General features: G+C 42.9%; 1 long non-coding RNA gene across 1 annotated transcript in view; it reads left to right on the top strand.

The window, feature by feature from the left end:
• The first annotated feature begins 2603 nt into the window (after positions 1-2603).
• Positions 2604-14654, top strand: part of LOC311526927 — a 94672-nt gene continuing 82621 nt past the window's right edge. The window contains exon 1 of the long non-coding RNA XR_014713194.1: positions 2604-2722. This is a non-coding gene — a long non-coding RNA (uncharacterized lncRNA). The remainder of the gene's footprint in view (positions 2723-14654) is intronic.

The raw sequence follows: 14654 nt of genomic DNA, 5'->3' as shown, positions 1-14654 counted from the left end.
GGTTTTGTAGCCCTTCAATGGACACTGAAGTTAGGTAAACAGTGGATCCCATTTTAAAGGGTTACTTTTTTAGATGATAATATTTGAACATAAACTCTTTGAACTGCAAAACTTGGAAAACCAACCCCAGATTATTTTAAGCATGCAGCAGGCATGTTTGAATGGGCAGCCACATAGACTGTAAAGACAGGAAAAATCAGCCCCTATTTTTCTAACCAGTTACTAGTATTATTAATGCCCATTGACAGGTTTCAGAGTAGCAGCCGTGTTAGTCTGTATTCGCAAAAAGAAAAGGAGGACTTGTGGCACCTTAGAGACTAACCAATTTATTTGAGCATAAGCTTTCGTGGGCTACAGCTCACTTCATCGGATGCCTTCCGGATGCATTAGTCTCTAAGGTGCCACTAGTACTCCTTTTCTTATTAATGCCCATTGTACATGTACTAGCAGTACATTAAGGTCCACATTTTTCCAAGTACTTGCATGATTTGTGCAACATCCATTGTGCAAGCACAAGTCAGGGATTTTCTTGTGCTCCTTCTGATGCACATGCATACTGATGCATACATGCACTGAGGGCCACTGAGCGTGAGGAGCAAAAGGGCATGCGTACTTTGAACATGGGGGTACAGAACACATTCACTCTCAGAAGAGAAAATGCCCTATCTGCCTTTTACCTTTACTCAACCAGGTTTTTATTTTTTACTACATTTCTGTGAGGGACAGGGGAATCAGGGGCTGAGAACTTTGCTTGCTTTTAGTGAGGGACTTGATATAGCTTTAACTTCATGTAATGGTGATTGGATATTATGGAGATTGTTGCCTTGGAGATATGCCAATAAAATAAGATTCAGAATACCAGAGTGTTTGTGACGGTTAAATTGCACAATTGGACAAGGACAAAAACCTCTTGGGGAAAACAGCATTGAGGGGATATTGTCCAAGAAAAGGGAAATATATGTGTGTGTGCCCATCTGCAGATATGAGTAACTCAATACAGAGAGTAGTTAGCTAACAGGCTGCATAGTACTTATCAGCAGAGATTCACGTAGGGTGATTTTCCACCCTGGCCTTTTTCAAAGCCGGGTGAAGCTGCACTGAGCTGCCTGTGTGCAGTTCTAAGACTTTTATTAGCAAAGCAAAATGAAAATTGATGCTCAGTTAAAGAAGGGGAGTACATGAATGGTGGTGTAATAAAGGCTCTTTCTGACATGTTGATGCATAGCTTTTTTTCTGAGTGCAGGTTTGGGGTGTGTGTGCAGATGAAATGTCTACATTAGGCCCACTGCCCAGGACAAATAGACTGTCTAAAATGAACAACTCTGTAATGAGCTAGTTTTCAGTTGCCATGGTGGAGATTGTAGACTAGTGCTCTGCATGACTGTTTCTCGTCAAAAATTGAAAGCCTGAGGGCAGAACTGGGTTAAGTTTCATTGCTCCCTGGGGAAGCACTTTGGCTGGGGTCCCCATAGGCACTGGAGCACCCCAGGCAGATGGAATCTTCATAGAGCACAGGGGCTTATTTTCACTTGGCAGAGGGCATCATAAAAATGTGAGCTCAGTGTCGGAGAGTTTATTTCCTGGCCCCGGTCAACAGACCTGGGTCAGGGTACAAAGGTAAAAACTTGTGTCACATGAGAGGGGTCAGTATCCACTGGTTTCAGTGGAGGCAGGGACTGTACAGTGGCAACATGTTTGTGAGGTGTCATAGTATTGCTGGCATCTGCTCTATTTTATTTCCAGTTGAATCCCTGGCCCATGGTCTCGGGACTATGGATGTTCTGCAGTTTTCTTAGGTGTGGGAGGGGGATGGTTACCAAGAAGGATAGAGTACCATCATTTTGTATTAGCAAAGGAAATTCTATTCCTCTGTCTGATTTCCATCCTACATATTGATGCTGTAGACAGCTGACTACTCCTAAAGTCAGCCTTAGGGAGGAGAGAGCCAGGGGAACATTTTCCTCTCTGAAGAAGAGTGCTACACGATTGACTAGGAATAGAGCTTTGCTCTAACAGACCAACTACCTTGAAATAGCCTCACTTCTGCCAAGTCGGACTGTAAATTGCACATTAAAAGGTTATGAGGGTTCAAGCGTCACTCCACAGTTTGAGTGTAGGTGCTTCTTCTTGGGTTGCCAGCAGCTGCAAAGATCTAGGTACCTGGGATGGGGAAAAGAAATTCTTGTTATTATTAGTAATAATTAGTACTGGAGGGAGAGGGGGCTTCTCTTGGAAGGCTTTTCTCCACAAGAGAGCTGTTGGGTTTTCAGTCCCAGAAATTCAGCCTGACTAGATTTTCCACTGCATGGGGGCTGTCTCCTGAAGAACAATCCCCAGGGAGCTGTCTGCAAAACACTGACGGCCAGAAAGGTGGGGGAGGATGTGCCACAGCAGGAGAGAATTTTTAATTAGAGCTGCTCTCGCTCAGAACATGGGGATTGCAGGGAGCAGGTGGAATAGGCCCTTAAACATTGCTGCTGAACTGCCTTAATCAGAACAGCTGGTAAATCTCTCGAGGACCGGATGGTGCTTTTGAACATGAAGGAGGGAATTCTTTTCTTTGCTGCTGCTGGGTTGTGGCTTCTCCTCCCAGCTGCCGAAGCTGAAAGTTAGCCAGGCCCTGGCTCTCAGTCAGGCAGAGGAAGGCATTTTTAAGTTGCAGGTCGGTGTGTGGAAAAGGGGGTAGGGAGAGCAACTGCTCAGCTGCCGCAACACTTGAAAGGTAGGAAGGATCCAGAGTAGAATCAGTGCTGTGTATTTTAAGGGCTCTAACCTGGAAACCTTGGTTGTGGATACTATTCATCTGAAACCTCAGGGAGGTCAGTGCTAAGGGTGGTATGGGATTTCACTGCAGATGCAGTAACCTGCCCAGGGCATTTCCGTGCCCGTGATTTCTGCTGGGGGTGTGTGTGTGTGTTTTCTCTTGCTGTGTAGAGGTAGCTGAAAACAGGCAGTGGCAAAATCATTATCCACATAGGCTCTCACTAGAGTAACATATGCCAGTGCAAGAACATCCAGTAACCATAAGATGGATGGATCATATCACGTAAGCTTTTGGTGCTTGGCATGTTAAAACTCACTGCATCATAAATGGCAGCACTGGTGCTCAGGGCTTCTCAAAACATCATGGTGTTGAGCGGTGTTAATTTGTGCTGACTTCAGACTGTGTACTCATCTCAGCTGCTGTTGAAAGCTCTGCTCACCTTATACAGCATCGGGGTGCACTTGTGCACAATCATCAGACATAAAACCAGCAGTCAGTGCCAGAGGAAGAGGAGAGCTGGGAGTGGCAGTAAAGCATTTGTTCCCCTGTAATCAATATAAATGCTGCTTCTCTACCCCCAAGTTACCAAAACAATGGGAACTTTCAGATTCTATTTTCAATGTGCAGCCCTACCAGGATGTGGATTCAGTACCTGTGTTTATATACTTGTCAACAAATAAAATTGCCTCTCCATATTGAACTCGGCTGCTATCTTGCAACCCAACTTTAATCTTACCAGTGGCATCAGCTACTTGAAACCAGCATTTGAGCACTGTCTGAAGAAGCTCAGAGTGTTTCGAGCGAGCAGGGTTCGAGTGAGCATCTTCCCAGCAAAAGATGTTGCAAATGGAGCAGTTTGTTGATACCCTATATCTATGACTGTCTGGCTAGCAGAGGATTTTAACTTCCATTGCTGGAACATCACAACTGGCTAGCAATAGTGATGCAAACAGTTTTGTATGGCTGTGTCTCGGGGATGCTTGAAAGCATTATATCTGTGACATGAAAGTCTATTTAGTAGTTCACTATTAAACACACTGGCAGTTCTTCGCAGTCATGTTTGTGTGTTGTGGGGTATATGTATATCTGTTTTGCCAGAGAGTCTGGCTTTTCGACATAGACACAATCAGAGTGTACAGTACTCTTTTTGCTTCTTTCATCCAGTTAATGTAACTTTTGCCAGACAATGCTTAGAATGAATCAGAGGGCATTGTGTCAACTGATCTGTGAACAATGTAACCAATTTTTCATTAACCAACAGCTTACGGAGAAGTTGCTAAATTTTATGGGCCATTAGCAGCTTCTGATGCTGCAAATAACTATGAAAATCAGGGTCTTGCAGTTTTGAATCCTGCTCGTTTGATAAATTGCCTCATTGTAACTGTAGCATTTTGAAGAAATGTTCTCAGTCAGTATTACCCAATTTAAACAAGTTGTTGAAGGCTAGTAAAACAACCCACCCAGTGGGAGGCGAAACGACTGTGACGGCATGCAGACACTCCACATCTTCAAATATGTGCTAGGTTTTTAAAAAAAAGTTAATTTTGAAAATCTTTGCATCAAGGGAGATCGTTCATTGTGGTTTGGAGCTAGGGAGGATAAAGAGGAACAGATATTTATATAGCAAATAAGGTGCCCCTTCATAACAAGACAGCTAATAATGCATAACTCTATTCATCCATACATATCAAAGGACTTTATAAAGGAAGGTAAAAGTCATTATCCCCATCTTACAGATGGGAAAACTGAAGCCCCGAGAGGTGAAGTGAGACTTGCCAAGATCACACAGCATAAGTGGCAGAGCAAGGATTAGCACCTAGATCTCTGGACTTTCACAGAGCACGATCCACGGGCCATGTTGCCTTCTCCATGTGGGCAACAGTGGTGCTAGTTGCATCTGTTTTGAACTAGAGGTTAATATAATTATTTTTACAGCATCTCAAAGTATACTGGTCATTTTGCAATCTCTTCAGGCCAGAGACATTCTTTTATTTGTGTTGTAATCTAATTTGTAAGAGAAGAGCTGAAGCCACAAAATTTAAATCCGGAAATGAATTTTGAAGGATGTTTGGAGATAGTGTCCAGACCCAGGTTTATAGTCTACACTCATCTCTGATTTACACACAGTTTTTGTCCACAGGGTTCAATTGTCATTTCCCTGGGCTCTGTGAACATGCAATTTTTGTCTGGGAACTGCAAGACCACATTATAAACTACCAAAGGGTAGAACTTTTTCTGATCCTCGGTGGGGAAGAGGAAAATGGGGAAGCCTGTCTCATACTGGCCTAGAGCCATGCTAGGAGCACCCCAATAGCTAATATGCTTCTGTTCCCAGTGTTGGCTGGAATTTCAAACTTCTTGTCACAGCTGAAACAACTGTTAGCCTTGGTTGTTAAAACCAATTGAGGCAATTGAGGGTTTTTAAAATTGAGGCAGAAGTTAACTATGAGATGCTTTAGCTAGCCTAGGTGGATGGGGCTATGCTACATTATGGCCAGACTTTAAAAAACATGCATTCACTTGCTATGTGGGTAAAAGAACAGTTGTATAACTGGGTTAATAACACAGGTTAGCCTTATCCACACAGATAGCTCCTAACCATGTTATAACATAGCGGGACCACAGCCTAATTTAACAAACAGTTTTAAAATCAGAAGCTGTAGCTATAAGGTAGACTGAGCCATAGACAGGTTTCAGAGTAGCAGCTGTGTTAGTCTGTATCCGCAAAAAGAACAGGAGTACTTGTGGCACCTTAGACACTAACAAATTAGAGCATAAGCTTTCGTGGGCTACAGCCCACTTCATCTGATGCATAAATTTGTTAGTCTCCAAGGTGCCACAAGTACTGCTGTTCTTTTTGCGGATACAGACTAACACAGCTGCTACTCTGAAACCTGTCATTATGCAAGGCACTGAATTTAGCTGTATGGAATAGAAATCCATCAACTTCACAAAAAAACTCGTACAGATACAGACAGATATAATCTCCCATTCCAAATGCAAACAGATGGACATCGTACCAAAAGGACTAAAGGTAAAAAATCCATTACAATCTACATATCACACAGACTATGCTGACAGCTTGTACCACACACTCTCAAAGAAACTGCAAAATCACCTGATCAACATCCTCTACAGCAAACAGGGAAAGATTAAGAATGAGCTCTCAAAACTGGATACTCTCATAAAAAACCAACCTTCCACACAAACTTCCTCATGGATAGATTTTACAAAAACTAGACAAGCCATTTACAACACAAACTTTGCTTCTCTACAAAGGAAAAAGGACATTAAACTATCTAAACTGCTACATGCCAAAAGGAGCAACAACAGAAGTTTCCTTAACCCACCCAACAATATTGTTAATCTTTCCAGCTATACCCTTAGCCCAGCAGAAGAGTCTGTCCTATCTCGGGTCCTCTCCTTCTGCCCCTCCAGGCCCACGAACATGATACAGTTCTGTGGTGACCTCGAATCCTACTTCCAATGTCTCTGACTCAAAGAATATTTCCAACACATCTCTGAACAACATACTAACCCACAGAATCCTTCCTACCAACACTACAGAAAGGAGGATTCTGCGTGGACTCCTCCTGAAGATCAAAACAACAGACTGGACTTCTACATAGATTGCTTCTGTCGACCTGCATGGGCTGACATTGTGGAAAAGCAGCATCACTTGTCCCATAACCTCAGCCATGCTGAACACAATGCCATCAACAGCCTTAGGAACAACTCTGACATCATAATCAAAAAGGCTGACAAAGGAGGTGCTGTCGTCATCATGAATAAGTTGGAATATGAACAAGAGTCTGCTAGGCGGCTCTCTAACTTCACATTCTACAGGCCATTATCCTCTGATCCCACCGAGGATTACCAAAAGAAACTACACCATCTGCCCAAGAAACTCCCTGAAAAAGCACAGGAACAGATCTGTGCAGACACACGCCTAGAACCCCGACCAGGGGTATTCTATTTGCTACCCAAGATCCATAAGCCTGGAAATCCTGGACTCCCCATCATCTCAGGCATTGGCAGCCAGACAATCCTGCTGTTAGGGTACGTGGACTCTCCCCTCAGGCCCTATGCTACCAGCACTCCCAGCTATCTTCAAGACACCACTGACTTCCTGAGAAAACTACAATCCATTGGTGATCTTCCAGAAAACACCATCCTGGCCACTATGGATGTAGAAGCCCTGTACACCAACATTCCACACAAAGATGGACTACAAGCTATCAGGAACAGTATCCCCAATAATGTCACGGCAAACCTGGTGGCTGACCTTTGTGACTTTGTCCTCACCCACAACTATTTCACATTTGGGGACAATATATACCTTCAAGTCAGTGGCACTGCTATGGGTACCCGCATGGCCCCACAGTATGCCAACATTTTTATGGCTGACCTAGAACAATGCTTCCTTAGCTCTCGTCCCCTAACACCCCTACTCTACTTGTGCTAAATTGATGACATCTTCATCATCTGGACCCATGGAAAAGAAGCCCTTGAGGAATTCCACCATGATTTCAAAAATTTCCATCTCGCCATCAACCTCAGCCTAGACCAGTCCACACAAGTGGTCCATTTCCTGGACACTACTGTGCTAATAAGCGATGGTCACATAAACACCACCCTATACCAGAAACCTACTGACCACTATACTTACCTACTTGCCTCCAGCTTCCATCCAGGACACACCACATGATCCACACACCACATGCCAAGCTCTGAGATACAACTGCATTTGCTCCAGCCCCTCAGACAGAGACAAACACCTACAAGATCTCTATCAAGCATTCTTAAAACTACAATACCCACCTCCTGAAGTGAAAAAACAGATTGACAGAGCCAGAAGAGTACCCAGAAGTCACCTACTACAGGACAGGCCCAACAAAGAAAATAACAGAACACCCCTAGCTGTCACCTTCAGCCCCCAACTAAAACCTCTCCAGCGCATCATCAAAGATTTACAACCTATCCTGAAAAATGATCCCTCTCTCACAGATCTTGGGAGACAGACCATTCCTCACTTACAGACAGCCCCCCAACCTGAAGCAAATACTCTCCAGCAACCACACACCACACAACAAAAACGCTAACCCAGGAACCTATCGTTGCAACAAAGCCCGATGCCAACTCTGTCCACATATTTATTCAAGTGACACCATCATAGGACCTAATTACATTAGGCACTTCATCAGGGGCTCATTCACCTGCACATCTACCAATGTGATATATGCTATCATGTGCCAGCAATGCCCCTCTGCCATGTACATTGGCCAAACTGGACAGACTCCATGCAAAAGAATAAATGGACACAAATCTGACATCAGGAATCATAACATTCAAAAACCTGTAGGAGAACACTTCAACCTCTCTGGCCACTCAGTAAAAGATTTAAGGGTGGCAATTTTGCAACAGAAAAGCTTCAAAAACAGACTACAACGAGAAACTGCTGAGCTTGATTTAATATGCAAACTAGATACCATTAACTTAGGTTTGAATAGAGACTGGGAGTGGCTGGGTCATTACACATATTAAATCTATTTCCCTACGTTAAGTATCCTCACAGCTTCTTGTCAACTGTCTAAATGGGCCATCTTGATTATCACTACAAATGTTCTTTTCTCCTGCTGCTAATAGCTCATCTTAATTAGCCTCTTCCTTCTCTGTATGTGTGTGTGAGATTATATATTTTACTATATGTTCCATTCTATGCATCTGATGAGGTGAGCTGTAGCCCACAAAAGCTTATGCTCTAATAAATTTGTTAGTCTCTAATGTGCCACAAGTACTCCTATTCTGTTTGAGCCATAGACAGAAGCACAAGAACAGCTCAGGCATATATATGGCTTTGTCATATGAGAGGGGAGACGGTCTTTTTTCCTAAAAAATAATTAAACAGTCTATATAGGGTTCAGCCTCCAGCCTTTGACTGACACCCCTTCTATACTGATGCCATTAGAGTCAGCCAGCATGGCCATTACAACTTGAACATCTTCCCTGAAATGCCAGTGCTGCTACCTCATGTGGGATCAGAGGTAAAGGCAGAAAACTGCAAAGCAGAAATTTTTAATCCCATTCAGAATCCTTAGAACAAGCCTTTAGTCAAAATTCTTAAATGATTAGGAAAAAAGTCTGGTTCTGGGAGTTTCAGTACGGCTGCCTTTCAGTGAGAATCCCACTAGAGAAATATGCCCTAGCAGCAGTTCTAAGAAAAACCAATGGTAGGTGATAGGTTGGCCAGATGCCAACATGCCCTCCTTGGCCTGTGGAGGTGGATTAACAGGATAACAGTTCAGATGGGGATGTTTTCTGACAAACCTTGGCAAGTGATTGGAAGATTTAGTGATTTAAAGAGACACATTTTGGCACCTTACTGTAGAGAGGCGATGGAGGAGATGGCATGTACATATACCCATGAGGGGGAAGTGAAAAGCAAGGATTGACTGTGAGACAGACGTATGCTAGACAGGATTTGAACTTTCCCATATACTGAAATTGTTGAGATTCCCCAGCAGCTCTCCAGCTCCCCACGGACACTCAAAGGAAAGCACATACACGATGTTTGCCAGTATTCAGTTTAGCTGAAGCAGAAATTCTTAGGGACTCTCCATGTAATCAGAGGAGATGCCTGGGCATAGGAGCGCGGCTCTGACCACAGTGCATGAGGGTGTTGAAGAGGGATGGAAAGGTGGTTTAAAGCTTACATTTGCACTGCTCTGTACCAGGCTGGTTCCCATTTGCTGGGATAGAGCAGCCCTTAGTTTGTTCTACCAGATACCAGGTAGCAATTGGCCACAGCGGTCCAAAAGCACAGCTGATGATCAGTAAGATAAAGGGTCATCCAAACCCCACTCCTCTGGCCATGCTATGCTGGTAGCAGGGTGGGCGAGCAGAGAGAGGTTAAGCCACTTTAGGGCACTATGTTAGCAGAGAAGGGAAAAGCAGCTGCACCACACTAGAGACTTTAATACCTTTGACTAGCTGTGAACTGGTGTGCACTCCACAGCAGCCTGGGTAGAGCTGGCAAGGCCTGAAGGTATATCTACACTGCAGTGAAACACTCGCAGCTGACTTGTGTCAGCTGGCTCAGCTGCAGGGCTGTAAACTTGCAGTGTAGATATTCAGGCTGGACCTGGAGCCTGTTCTCGGGGGCCCTCCCTGCACCCTAGGATAAAGGAGGTTGTCATGGTCAAGGAGAAAGTCTAGGGAGAGAATAAGCCATGAAATCCTGCCCTGGAGTAAGGAGTCTGGCAAGAAGTTGGGAGGAGTGAAGTAACCATGGGGAGTAGAGTGAACTCCAGAGGTAAACCCAGAAACAGGCAAGAGAAGATAGAGAGTCTAGGTAGGAAGGAAACGAGAGAAATAGTAACAGTAACGGGGACTACTGGTTATAGGGTCCTTGGACTGGAACCCTGTGTAGAGGGTGGGCCCAGGTTCCCCTGCCAGCCACTGGCATAGTGACACAGAACCCTGAGCTGGGGCTGAACACCATCTGGAGACAGCATTTGGACCATTGTTCTGTTGGACTTTATAACTCTAGAAGGGGTGGAGTAAATGGTAAATTGGCCAGAGGCCAAGTTGACCAGAAGGGATTATCGCAGAATGAGCAACAAGCAGCAAGGGGACCCCCAATGCAGCAAGAGCTACATTCCCAGATCTAGATGCAAGGAGGTGCACTAATGGTGAGTGGCAGCCCCATTACACTAGCCTTGGAACTGACATTAAATACTTTCCTGGAAAAAAAAATCAGAATCCCTTAAACTTGTCTGACATAGATGCCAATGCCTGTTTGCAGATACTGAGGAGAAAAAAAAATGCACATTTCAAGGGCTCTTCAGGGAAATGCAGGTAGTTTTAAAGATGTTTACTGCCAATGAAACTGGAACACTTAGCGCTAAGAAGGAAAAGAGTGTTTCAGCTCTAGCTGAGCTATCAGATATAAATGCTAGTTCAGAAGTCCCTGCAGCTCAGCAGGAAACTTCAGCTAAGGAGGTACCAGAGAGTTTCACAGCAGCTATAGTAATAAAGGTACTGGAAAGGTACTGAATGCGTGCCTAGAAAACCAGTGGTAACGTTTTCTGGATCTAATGAAGAGAAGCATACCAAACCTTGCTAGCTATTAGAGAAATAATAAGAAATGGAAGGACTGTAAACAGTGGAAGTCAAACAGACAACTAGTTTTAGTAAGACTGAGTGGTGCCATTTTTGCATGCAAACCAATCAAGTTTCCAGGGGCATTATTTGTTTAGAAGTGAAGTTGGACAGAGAATTAAAAGAGAGGAAAAACAAGAGTTAGCAGCAGCGAGTGACAGAGCATTGAGAATGGAATATGGAGCTATTCACGTCCAGGTAACTCATATCCAGCCCATGTTGGCATTGCCATGATGGTTCCTTGGTGGCATATGTGAAATGTGCTGATGCTGTCAGCTGATAGGTGTCTCTATCACAAAATGTGCCATCAAAATTGCAACCGTTGTTGGCAGTCCCAGATGAGAGGCCATTGACTGAATTAATTAACAATCAACTCATCTTCTAGGGTGTTCAAGTCAAGTGGCACATTAGCATAATTGGCAAACATATTCTGCTGAGCTCCCACTGTATCTGTTCGATAGTAGATTCCAGTCCCAGTGCTGCAATCTGGAATCCGTCAGGAGCACTTACTATGTGTAATGGAATCCTCAGTAGAGAGTAGTGGACCTGTAAAAACGACTAATACAATCTGACAAGATGACAAAAATACATATTTAACAGAGAATGGATATTAAGGGGGAAAAAATAAGATTTGAGAACTGGAAGATATAGAATCGAAGGGAGGTCATCTAGTCCAGTCCCCTGTACTCAAGGCAGGACTAAGTATTATCTAGACCATCCCTTACAGGTGATTGTCTAACCTGCTCTTAAAAACCTCTAATGATGGAGATTTCACAACCTCCGTAGGCAATTTATTAAAGTGCTTAACCACCCTGACCGTTAGGAAGTTTTTCTACTTAGTATGAGTCCCTGTAGTGGCATTAAGATATCACATGATGTGTGGACTAGAGATAGGTCACTTAAGGTAAAATATCAGATACTTACCTGTATGTCTTTGATCTTGTTTTCTTCTGATGTTTCATGTGTCAGAAATAATTCCATAGTAGCTTTTTTTTTTTCCTCTCTGCATTTTGATACTTGTGCCTCTGGGCAAGGCCAGGAAATAAACAGACTTTTGAAACGCAAGGAGTGAGCCCTCTGAATGCTTTTACATTTTTCTATCTCCTGGATCACTTAGCTTTGACCACCTCTATAATTGTCCTTAGCAACTCTTCCCTGGTATTGTTTGAAGAGGGAGATGGCAGTCTAATCTATGCCCAACATTTCATTTCCAAGTATAGTATATTTGGCTGGGTGTCCTCAGAGCTTAAAGTACTTTCTCTGCTTGGGCCAACCATCAACTGTTTTCTGGTAACAGTTCAGATACTAAGTTCAAGTTGCCTTAATACAAATACATTTTATTTAAGGTTTTAGAGAAATAGAAAATAATAAAATATTTACAGATTCCAAGGCTTGAAGGGGCCATTGTGATCATCTGGTCTGAGCTCCTGTAGAACACAGGCAATTGAATTTCCCCAGAATAATTCCGAGATATTATATTATATTAATTAATTAATTTATTTTTTTTAAATCCAATCCTGATTTAAAAATTGTCAGTGATGGAGAATCCACCAGGATCCTTGGCAACTTGTTCTAATGGTTAATTACCCTCACTGTTACAGGCATACTTTTTTTTTTTTTTTTAGTTTCAGTCTGAATTTGTCTAGCTTCAACTTCCAGTATTTGGATACAATTAATTTAGGCTTGAATAGAGACTGGGAGTGGCTAAGTCATTATTCAAAGTAACCTATTTCCCCTTGTTTTTTCCTACCCCCTCCACCCCCACACCCCCGTTCCTCAGACGTTCTTGTTAAACCCTGGATTTGTGCTGGAAATGGCTCACCTTGATTATCATACACATTGTAAGGAGAGTGGTCACTTTAGATAAGCTATTACCAGCAGGAAAGTGGGGTGGGGGAAGAGAAAACCTTTTGTAGTGATAAACACCCATTTTTTCATGGTCTGTGTATATAAAAACATCTTCTGTATTTTCCACAGTATGCATCCGATGAAGTGAGCTGTAGCTCATGAAAGCTTATGCTCAAATAAATTGGTTAGTCTCTAAGGTGCCACAAGTACTCCTTTTCTTTTTGCGAATACAGACTAACACGGCTGTTACTCTGAAACCTTTGGAACATGTTAGACCTTTCTCTGCTAGATTGAAGAGCCCATTATCAAATATTTCTTCCCCATATAGGAACTTATAGACTGTAATAAAGTCACCCCTTAACCTTTTCTTTGTTAAACTAAATAGATTGATCTCCTTGAATCTGTCACTACAAGGCATGTTTTCTAATCCTTTAACCATTCTTGTGGCTCATCTCAGAACCCTCTCCAATGTATCAACATCCTTCTGTTGGCACTGTGAGCACAGTATTTCAGCACCACTTGCACCAGTGCCATCCCAGCATCACATTAGCTCTTTTGTCCAGAGAGTCACATTGGGGGTTCATGTTCAGCTGATTATCCACCACGAGCCCCAGATCTTTTCCAGTTATTGCTTCCCAGAAGAGTCCCGCATCCTGGAAGTATGGCCTACATTCTTTGTTCTTAGAGGTATACATTTACATTTAGCTGTATTAAAATGAATATTGTATACTTGCACCCAGTTTACTGAGTGATCTCGATTGCTCTGAATCAGTGACCTCCTCTTCATTATTTGCCACTCCTTCAATATTTGTATAATCTGGAAACTATCAGTAGTGATTTGATGTTTTCTTCCATGTCATTAATAAAAATGTTAAATAGCGTAGGGCCAAGAACCAATCCCTGTGGGACCCTTTTGGAAACACACCCACTCAATGATGATTGCCCATTTACTATTGCATTTTGAAACCTATCAGTTAGCCAGTTTTTAATCCATTTATTGTGGCCATGTTAATTTTTTTAAATCAAAATGTTGTGCAGTACTAAATCAAACACCTTACAGAAGTCTTAGTATCTTATATTAACACGATTAGCTTTATAAACCAAACTTGCAATCTCATGGGGAAAAAGGATATCAGGTTAGTTTGACAAGATCATAGAATCATAGACTTTAAGGTCAGAAGGGACCATTATGATCGTCTAGTTTGACCTCCTGCACAACGCAGGCCACAGAATCTCACCCACCCACTCCTGTAGCAAACCCCTGACCTATGTACTGAAGTCTTCAAATCATCATTTAAAGACTTCAAGGTCCAGAGAATCCTCCAGCAAGTGACCCGTGCCCCACGCTGCAGAGCAAGGTGAAAAACCCCCAGGGCCTCTGCCAATCTGCTCTGGAGGAGACTTACTTCCCAACCCCAAATATGGTGATCAGCTAAACCCTGAGCATGTGGGCAAGACTTGCCAGCCAGGCACCCAGGAAAAAATTCTCTGTAGTATCTCAGATCCAACCCTATCTAACATCCCATCACAGGCCATTGAGCATATTTACCGCTAATAGTCAAAGATCAATTAATTGCCAAAATTAGGCTATGCCATCATACCATCCCCTCCATAAATTTATCAAGCTTAGTCTTGAAGCCAGATATATCTTTTGCCTCCACTGCTCCCCTTGGAAGGCTATTCCAGAACTTTACTCCTCTGATGGTTACAAACCTTCATCTTATTTCAAGTCTAAACTTTCTGATGGCCATTTTATATCCATTTGTTCTTGTATCCACATTGGTACTGAGCTTAAATAATTTCTCTCCCTCCCTGGTATTTATCCCTCTGATATATTTATAGAGAGCAATCGTATCTCCCCTCAGCCTTCTTTTGGTTAGGC

Source organism: Lepidochelys olivacea (assembly GCF_965140295.1).
Source record: "Lepidochelys olivacea isolate rLepOli2 genome assembly, chromosome: 1".
In the NCBI taxonomy this organism is placed as follows: Eukaryota; Metazoa; Chordata; order Testudines; family Cheloniidae; genus Lepidochelys; species Lepidochelys olivacea.
The sequence above is the reverse complement of the archived record's forward strand: the minus strand, read 5'-3'. Positions and strand labels throughout refer to the sequence as shown.